Source organism: Gymnoscopelus microlampas (assembly GCF_963454915.1).
Source record: "Gymnoscopelus microlampas genome assembly, chromosome: 6".
Classification (NCBI taxonomy): domain Eukaryota; kingdom Metazoa; phylum Chordata; class Actinopteri; order Myctophiformes; family Myctophidae; genus Gymnoscopelus; species Gymnoscopelus microlampas.
The window spans coordinates 38526930-38536984 of record NC_139943.1 but is presented as its reverse complement, the minus strand read 5'-3'; positions in this window follow the sequence as shown (position 1 = coordinate 38536984).

The following is a 10055-nucleotide window of genomic DNA, read 5'->3' as shown; positions in this document are numbered from 1 at the left end:
TGTGTGTGTGTGTGTGTGTGTGTGTGTGTGTGTGTGTGTGTGTGTGTGTGTGTGTGTGTGTGTGTGTGTGTGTGTGTGTGTGTGTGTGGTTTTCTATACTGACATAAATATACCTTCCAGAAATGGGAAGGATGCATGGTATAGTACTGGGTAACCCCCAAAAACTTCACCCGGGTCTCTGAGCTGCTTTAAACTCAGTCTGCCTGGTGCCTGTGTGGCCACTAAACTATCCCAAACATGTCATTCATAGACCCATATCATCACAGGCTGGTCTGCCGAATGCCTGAATCAGCACACACACACACACACACACACACACACACACACACACACACACACACACACACACACACACACACACACACACACACACACACACACACACACACACACACACGAGCAGAGACGGTATATATGCACATACACACATTGGGCAGCCTTGTCTCACCACAGCATGCAGAGTTGAATAAATTAATCTGTTAATGGAACTGAGCCACAGAGCTTCACCGTAGCTCTTCACTTCCCAACTTCTCTCTCTCTCTCTCTCTCTCTCTCTCCCTCTCTCCCTCCCTCCCTCTCTCCCTCTCTCTCTCTCTCTCTCCCTACCTCCCTCTCCCTACCTCCCCTCTCTCTCTCTCTCTCTCTCTCTCTCTCTGTCCACATGAGTTGAGCACAGGGACACAAACACTGACTGTGAAATTAGCCTGCTGCAGCGGTGTGTGTGTGTGTGTGTGTGTGTGTGTGTGTGTGTGTGTGTGTGTGTGTGTGTGTGTGTGTGTGTGTGTGTGTGTGTGTGTGTGTGTGTGTGCGTGCGTGCGTGCGTGCGTGCGTGCGTGCGTGCGTGCGTGCGTGCGTGCGTGCGTGCGTGCGTGCGTGCGTGCGTGCGTGTGCACCAGCTACCTGGTGTGGTGAGTGCCTTCGGCCCCGCTCGGTCTGTCCAGATGGTGAATCTCCAGTGATTGTCTCCCTTACATTTCTCAATCCCTCAGTCTCCCCTTCCATCTCTCTCTCTCTCTGTCACTCCCCCCACCCCCCCATATGCCTCCATTTTGGGGTGCCACGACAATTACACTCCCTTGGGTAACACATAGTCCCATAGCCAGGACTGCGCATGTGATGCATCAACAGAGGTCCTCAGGAGAGTTTTGAACTTCACTCAGCATCTCTCTCTGACCATCAACATCACCTTTTGATCTCCGACCCTGCTCCCTGACCTCTGAACCTGCCTCTGTCCCCTTGCTGCCCTTGGTCCCTAAAGGGTCATAAATCACCGGGGTTTGGAAGTTTACTTTCAGAATGTATCCAATTACATATTACTGATTAGTATTTGTGATACTTCTGAATTACTATTTGTTTAAAGGCAACTTATAGATTATTCAATTACATGTATAATATGTACAATTTCAATGTTAATTTAGATATTGTCAATTCCCCCTGCATACAGAGTCTCTGTCGCTGCCAACCCCCATTGCTCGGGAGGGTGTAGACAACGTCTACACGACACGTGTCTCCTCTGATACACATGGGGCACTATTTATTTGATGATCGATGGTGCATGGTGCATGTTCCAAAGTCTTAGGGCACAAACGCCTGGGGAGGGGTGGGGGGGGTTCAAGTCCAATTTAGTTAGTTAGACGGGCCATGGCAGATAAAGTGGTTGAAGGCGCAAGACATAAAGTGTTTGTATTTCATGTCTGAATTAGTCCCTCCTGCCGCCTGGCCACACCTTATTTAAGACCAACAAACCCAGGGGCGCAGAGATAGCTCGAAGTGGGTTATGCTTACTTCCGGAGCATGGAGTTCACCTAGCTCTGGTCCATAGCGTTAGAAGGAGTTCTCCTTAACGCTATGGTACTTTTGATCCTTTCCCCTCACACCCGCGGTTGCGCAGGCTGCGCAGGCTCTCGTCTGTAGTAAAAATAAAACGTGCGCTTTCGCTATTCACCAAAACAAAGACGGTTTTATGGAGTTAAAAGCCTACTCTACTTACAACACTCTGAGCTGCCAGCCTCACGTCTAAAATACGCTTTTTGGCTAGAAAATAAAATATTTCACCGGAAGAAAAAAAAATGTTTTGGTTACGCCACTGCGCCCTCTACAGATCTGGTCAATGGAATTTTTCTATTGACCAGATTTTTCCTTCCGGTGAAATATTACATTTTCTGGCCAAAAAGTGTATTTTAGACGTGAGGTGGGGGGCTCAGAGTAACCCACTAAGTAGAGTAGGCCCGTCTTTGATTTGGTGAATAGCGAAAGTGTATTTATTTTTAAAACTACAGACGAGAGGCTGCGCAGCCTGTGGTGCGTGCACAAAGGCTCGAAAGTCCCATAGCGTTAAGGAGAACTCCTTCTAACGCTATGAACCAGAGCTAGAGTTCACCCAGTCCCTTGTACAGTACATCTGCCAAAAACAGACAATTCTTTGGGACACATTCCAAACCAAACGATAAAGTCTACAAATTCGTCTTTTGATTTTGAAGGTAGGCCTATGTTTTGTTTTTTCCTTTCTGGCCCTTATGTTAGCAAAGGTGCTGGGATAGTTGTATTATCAATCCCATTAGCTTTCTGTTTCAGTTTCGCAAATAGAAAGGTCTTCAGGCCCTATTCTTGATGAGGTTACTGTAGTAATTCACAAACTCTTGTTGTGCTTACATATTGCTGTTAGCTACAGAGTGTGGATTGTAAGATAAAAGTCAGTAATATATTCATGGCTAATGTTGGCACCTTTTCTGCCGCACGTTGTTTTGGAACACAGTCTGAAATGTAGTTGATGATGCAGTGACTGCAGAGGATGGTGTCATAGGTCAATGAAGAAAAATGAAGAGGCTCATTACCTTCAGGTTTCTCAGATGAATAGTTCTCTATGAGTTTGTGTGGCCAAACACCCCAAAACAAATTATTCAGTGTCTTTAACACATCCTAAGTATCAGGAGGTGCTACGGGACAGTGCCCGTGGAGCAGTTATGGGTGTCTTGCTCAGGGACACACATAGACCGGGGTCATGACGTGAAGCTATGGCCACCCCACCATTTATGATGAATTCTTATTATCAAAGTTCGGGGCAGCTTAACAAATTCTTAAAGGAACTGTTTGCATTACAAACATGTAGAGGGAGGCAATACGTGTGGGTGTGTCTACTATAGTGTGAAAGGTTGGGTGACATAATGAAATCTAAATTAAACTTCACATATCTCACGTTTGTGCCAGGGCCTCTTCTGGATCCTCACATCATGGCCAACAGGGAGAAACTGAAACATATCCATCCACAACTGGAGGTATGCAAATTGCTGCAGGGGCTTGAGGACCTAAATTGGGTGTACTCTAAATTTGGCCCTGTTGCTTTCTTGTGAGTGCCTTCTTAAAATAAGTAGAGACATTATTAAACACCTTATTGCCACTGAGTTTCCTCAGTTAGTCTAGGACCTGGCTAAGATATGTAAGCACTTAATTTAGGAGAGATTATCTCAACTGTTCGTGGCTAATATGACCCCAAGGAACAATTTAGGAACTATGAGAAATTCTCTATCCGGGGCGAAATACTCGGAAATGACCACGCCCCTTTTAAAATGGCCGCTACTTCAAACATGGCTCTATCATCTAAACCGTTGGAGCTACAGATTTTCTGAGGTGCTCAAAATGTTCACAATACTCATGTTTAGTGAAAAATAGAAAAGTGTATGTGTGTATGTGTATAACCCAGGGCATGCTCTGATGATGTAGCAAGGGTGCCCGAGCCAGCAACCTTCGGGATCATCATAGTGGCCAAATCCAATATGGTCGCCACCTGAAAAAGGTTTTGGCTATGTTTGAGCCAGATGAGCTACAAATGCAAACTTGGTGTCTAAATCGATTTTTTTGACCATTAGAAACATGTTGGAATGCTTATCTTAATGATTTAATCTATCTAGAGGACTCTAATGTGCATATCACATATATGGCCACTATGTTATGAAACAACCAATGTATCTTACAGATGTAATTTTATTGAAACAATAGAATGATTTAGAGTAGAACTCATTCCTAATTATACAGCTACAGCTAGTACAGTATGTGCAACAATGCACAGCATAAATGTAATCCTATCATAGGATGATGTATAGAATTTGAACAATATGTATTATTGTACAGTGTACTTAAATGTCTTGGTGTTACAACAGCAACAGAACTGATACATACATTCAGCATGTCAAAAGGCCATTACATCCCAGATTTCAGTACGTTGGGCTGGTATTGGGACTCCATGACTAAGACTTGGGAACCTTACTGGGCCCATCTTGCAGATGCCAGTAAAGCTTGCGGCATCCTCCTCCACCGTGGCTTCAAAAGTCATGAGGTGGACATAAAGCAAATTATGCGAAGCTGGAGTCTGTTGCACCTCGATATAGAAGTTGTATGATTAGAACAAAAAAAATCTGTCATTCTAATTTAAAAATAATATTGTTAAAATTCTATACACCTTTGACTAGTATGATATTATTCAATTTATATTGAGCATTGCTCAGCATATACTGTACTGGCTGTTGCTGAATAATTTGGATTCAACTCATATTCTATTGTTTCAACATCTGTACACAGGTTGTTTATTTTCTTCAGTTTGATCTTAACTCATTCCAACAACTCTCAAATTTGGATGAAACTTTATGTTACATAACATTTTTGATATAGGCCATATTTGTAATAAGCAAATCAGAGTGCTCTAGATGGCTTCAATCAATATTATAAGCATTCTAATGTGTTTTGAATGCTCAAAAAGTATAACATAGACACCAAGTTTGCAAAAATGAAGAAGATTAAGGGAAGTAAAACTAATTGTCAGATAGTCGCCATCTTTGAAATATGCAAAATAGAGGTCCAGCCACACCCAGTCATAAAGATAAGCATTCCAACATGTTTCTAATTGTCAAACAACATGATTTAGACACCAAGTTTGCATTCATAGCTCATCTGGTTCAAAAGTTATAGACAAAACCTTTTTCAGGTGGCGGCCATATTGGATTTGGCCACTATGATGACCTGTAGGGTTGCTGCCTCGGGCACGGGTTTCCCAAACATAAGTATTCTGAACATTTGAGAAAATCTGTAGCTCCAGCGGAAGAGCAGAAGATAGCGCCATGTTGGAAGTGTGGTCATTTTTAAAAGGGCGTGGTCATTTTCGGGTATTTCGCCCCGGATAGAGAAATTCTCATAGTTCCTAAATTGTTCCTTGGGGTCAATTAGTCAAGAACAGTTGAGATAATCTCTACCGTCCTAGACTAAGTTGCCTGTTGCCCCAAAAAATATGATTTGCTAATATTTGCTAAGATAGCAAAAATATCCGATCTACTAGCTCACTATCTGTCTCACCGCGACACATTGTTAGCTTATAGATTGGTTATCTTGGCGTGCGCCATGTGACATCATAATACAATGAAGTATTAAATAGGGCATAAAGGAGCACTTCACACATTTTTAACCTTATCTTCATATAATACTCATTATACACAATATAGGATCAGTGCATATTTGTTGATCTTTTTTTTAAATCACCAAACCTGCCTACAGATGATGTCACTGGTAGGCAGGTTTTTGAACTATCCACATCCCACCTCCCACATCGCACCAGTTTAGTACCACTTACACACCACTCTACCCACTTCATTGTAGTGGAAACCGTTGCTGTGGTGGTCGGTGTGGGGTGGGGCTAGGTAAGTCCATGCATATGGAAAGGCGCCTTAAGACACAGACAGAGCAGACGGAAATGGTGCCATCTTCTAATGAGCTTTAGTGAGAAGGACCAATTATATGAAGATAGATTGAAAATGGGTGAAGTGGTCCTTTAAGTGGTTACATTTCAAATAGATTTCGAGTCCAACAATGCCACTCTGAGAGCCTAAAGGTGTCACAGGAGATCTCTATTGAAGCAAAAATATGACAGCAGTTAGAATGCCAGCTGTGGGCCCAGGTACGCAAACCGTGACTCACAGACAGCTGGTTTCGTGAAATATGCCATGTTGGTGGGGAGTCTCCCGCTAAAGCCGTGGCAGCCCAGCATTCTGAGAGGATCTCCTCAGACAGGCGCTATGAAAAGTGGGTTGGATCTGGGACCTGAGACACTGAGCCCTCTCTGCCATAGTCCTCAGACTAAGCCTGGGTCTTCTGGGTGTCCTCCATGCTGAGCTGAGTCGACTTTTCAGTGGCGGGAGGACACTGTGTTTCTGCAGGTAAACACGACCACTACTCCAGTGGCTGATAACACCTGGTATAGAGGGAAATGATGGGTATAAGTGTTTTTTTGGTTTTGTTATGTAAACACAGGCAAAGCTAAATATATGCCTTTAAGGAGCATCGGTTTTGGACAACAAAGGAATTTACTAGCTTTGAATAGGTATTTTGTAACCTTTTCCCAAAACATGAAATCATTTGACGGTTGTCAAAGTGATGAGCCAAGCCAATTAAAAGTACTTTTGAATAATGTTCCAGTGCCTTGGATACTTCTTTCCCCTGATGTACCAATAAACATAACGCTGATCTGCTTTGTAGTATGCAAGATTAGCTGCAGACCGGCACACACACACACACACACACACACACACACACACACACACACACACACACACACACACACACACACACACACACACACACACACACACACACACACACACACACACACACACACACACACACACACACACACAGGGCAGAACGTATGATCTCCTGGCAGAGATTTTTTTTTAAAGACCCTGAATAATAGCCTATTAAAATATTTCCTATATAAGCCATTTAATAAATGGCTACCAAGGGTTCAAGGTTTTTTATCATCACATGCATTAACAAAACAGCTGTGGCAACATTGCAGGCCATGAAATGATTATCCTCAACAGTATGGCAACACGCATCCTTGGGGATGTGTGTGGGACCAGTGCTAAGAGTCGGAGAGGAGGAGAGAGATGCTGTTGCCAATCCGCACCACCTGGGGTCTGTGTGTCCGGGTGTTCAGTGTCCAGCTGCACAGGGCGGTTTGAGTCCTACAGGGTCTCACTACCAGGGGCAGCAGGTAAAAGACTCTAATCTATCAAAACATTAGAACAATACTGTAGTGTATGACATGCTCATCCTTCCCGTTAGAATCCTTGCCGGTTAGGTTTAAAAACCCTTTATACTTTTTTGGCCGGAGTCCCCCAAGCATCTATACTTGATCCGCTCTTTTTTCCCTCAAGACCAAATCTCTTCACAGAAAATAGCCAATCTACAACATCTACAAACGCGTTGTACAGTAGATGTGCTATTTTTGCCAAATGTCTGCCCCAGAATAGGGACCCTAGAGTTAAGTTGTTCATTGAAATACTGAGTTTAATCACTACTGGTCATTCGCTGGTCATTCAAACAAAGACTCATGAGAATTATTGTATCGTGATCAAGCATTTTGTTGTATTTTATTCATCTAACATTTAATATTCCATTACGCCAAGAAAGAAGCACCAGCAATGCATTCTGCGCTAACTAACCACATCAAGGGCTGGTCCTTGGCAAAACACACGGTCACACATACAAAACACACATACACTCACAGAGACACACACACAATCACACACAACTATGAATGCACAAGCACACACACACACGCACACGCACACACACACACACACACACACACACACACACACACACACACACACACACACACACACACACACACACACACACACACACACACAGACATTACCTGGGGGGTCTGAGCTCCCCCCCTCTGCAGGCCTTCACCCCACACGCTCATCTCAATTAATCACCCAACAAAACAGATGTCAGGAACAAAGGAACGATCTCTGGGCCCGTGGGGTAAAGGGAGGCGGGGGAGAGTGGGGGCAGCGGAGGAGAAGGGAGGGGAGGGTGGGTACGGGAGGCAAAGGATGGCAGAAGAAACAGGAGGAAGGGGTAAGAGGTTGGGGATGAGCGGCCGGGTGGTGTGAGGAAAGCTATACGGGAGGAGAGGGAGACGGTGTGGAGAAGATAAAAGACTGTGTGTGTGTGGGGGGCTCACAGTGGGCTTGTGCTCTTTCAGCCTCGGGGCCACTGTCACCTTTGAAAAAAAAAACTGTCCTGTGAACAGGGCCTTTATATCTTCCTCTATTCAAACGCTTACTGTTTCCGTAAAGATGAGTTTAAACTGCAAAAGAGAGAGAAGGAGGCGGGATCACAATGAAAGGAATGAAAAGTGATGAAGAAAGAGAAAGGGAGGGAGAGGGACTGGGAGAAGAAGAGAGAGAGAGAGAGAGAGAGAGAGAGAGAGAGAGGATAACAACAATGCCTTGAACATGAAAAGACAGTCTACAAAACAACGGGTACAAAATGCTGCTCCTTGGGTGTACAGAAATAGAGTGAAGTATTGAAAACCTGCCAAGATGGAGACGAACCCCTTCGCTTTTGAACTGTCAGTTTGCCGCGATACTGTCAGAAAACAAATGGCAATCTTGACAGGTTTTCAGCACCGTTCAAAGAGAGAGAGTCATATTTTATTCACAAATGCAAATCATGCAGCATTTTTTTAAACAAAGATCTTAACCTGTCGTTAAGCATTGGGATTCTCGAATCTGCCGCTGAATTATTGACATCTAACATAATCCACAGATGGAGAGAGGGAACTATGGGGGTGAGGGGTGAACAGAGTGAAGAAAGTAGGAAGAGAAGAGGGGAATGGTAACAGATGAAAGGATGGATGGATAGAAGCTAACACTGAATCATCCACATTGAAATACATGGTATCTTATTCTTCTCATAAGCACAGTGGTGTTCCACTTGAATCCATGTAAAACACTACATTGTTTCATTTATATGGTCGCCCACGTTCGTCTCAGTGGCTCATAAGTAACACAGCCAGAAGTCTGAACGATTGTGGGGAAAAAGCTATCCATCCACTGACATTATCTCACCATCGTTCTTCTCCTTCCATCCATCCATCCTTCTGTGGCAGCATCTCTCTCTCTCTCTGTCTGTCTTTGGAGCCTGGACAGCCAGAGTTACAGCTCACATCAATAACCGGCAGATAACAGCCTTCGGTCTTCAAGCACCCCTTTTAAATCACATCAGCCCTGGAAGGGAGCAAATGAAGAGAGAGGAGGAGAAGCGAGGTTGGAAAGAGAGAGAGAGAGAAAGGTTGGGGGTGTACAGCAGTACACATACTACAAAATAGACTTTACATATCTCTGCAGTCCAGCGCGAAACTGCTAACTCCAAAACGCTCATTGTTCAAAATATACGATTTTCAGAAAATGAAGAAAACCTTATATATTTAAAACAAAGCAATACTACCTCATCAAAGTTGGTATAGTGACTGTATATATTGTGAGATACTTGCATGTGTCATTATATGATCAACACTTTACCCAAATCGCGGGTAAATCAACACTTTACCCAGCGCGATTGGAGTTAGTAGTTTCAGACGAGCAGAAATCAAGCTGAAATGGAGTTAGGTGTCCAAACAACAGTAGCTCCACTCGCTGCTGAGAGAGAGGTTTCAAAAGGGTACAGATTCCCAAAAGCTAACAATGGATCTCCAAGCTCACAATGCATCACAACAACGTGTGAATTAATGCCCTGATGCTTCATGACACTTATTATATAGGCCTACAACAATAAGCAGGACTTTAAATATTACAATAACTTCTGCAAAGAGGTAGTAGAACACTAGTGCGACAGAAATGCTATGAACGTCTTTCTTCTTGTCAAATTGCTCTCCTCATTAAACACTTTATAGATTTTAGAAATATAATTACTTGTTTTCATAACATTAGCGTCAGTGCTAAGTTTGATAAACAGGTACACTGCATAGTTTTAACAGACTACGGGGAGTCTGTTTACGTGTTTCTACTCCTCGTTCACTGCGCAACGCGCACTGCTAATGCTGTGATAGCAGCACTGTGTAGAGGAGAGGGGGGAGTTGTTTGTTTTTGACGGACAGTTTGAGGATCCAATGGAGTTGGGAGTTTTCGTCTGAGGCGCTTTTTAATACTTTTCATTGGTTCAAATGTTTAGATTTTTTACACAGATGTGAAGGGTGTTCAATAGCGTCGATTTAT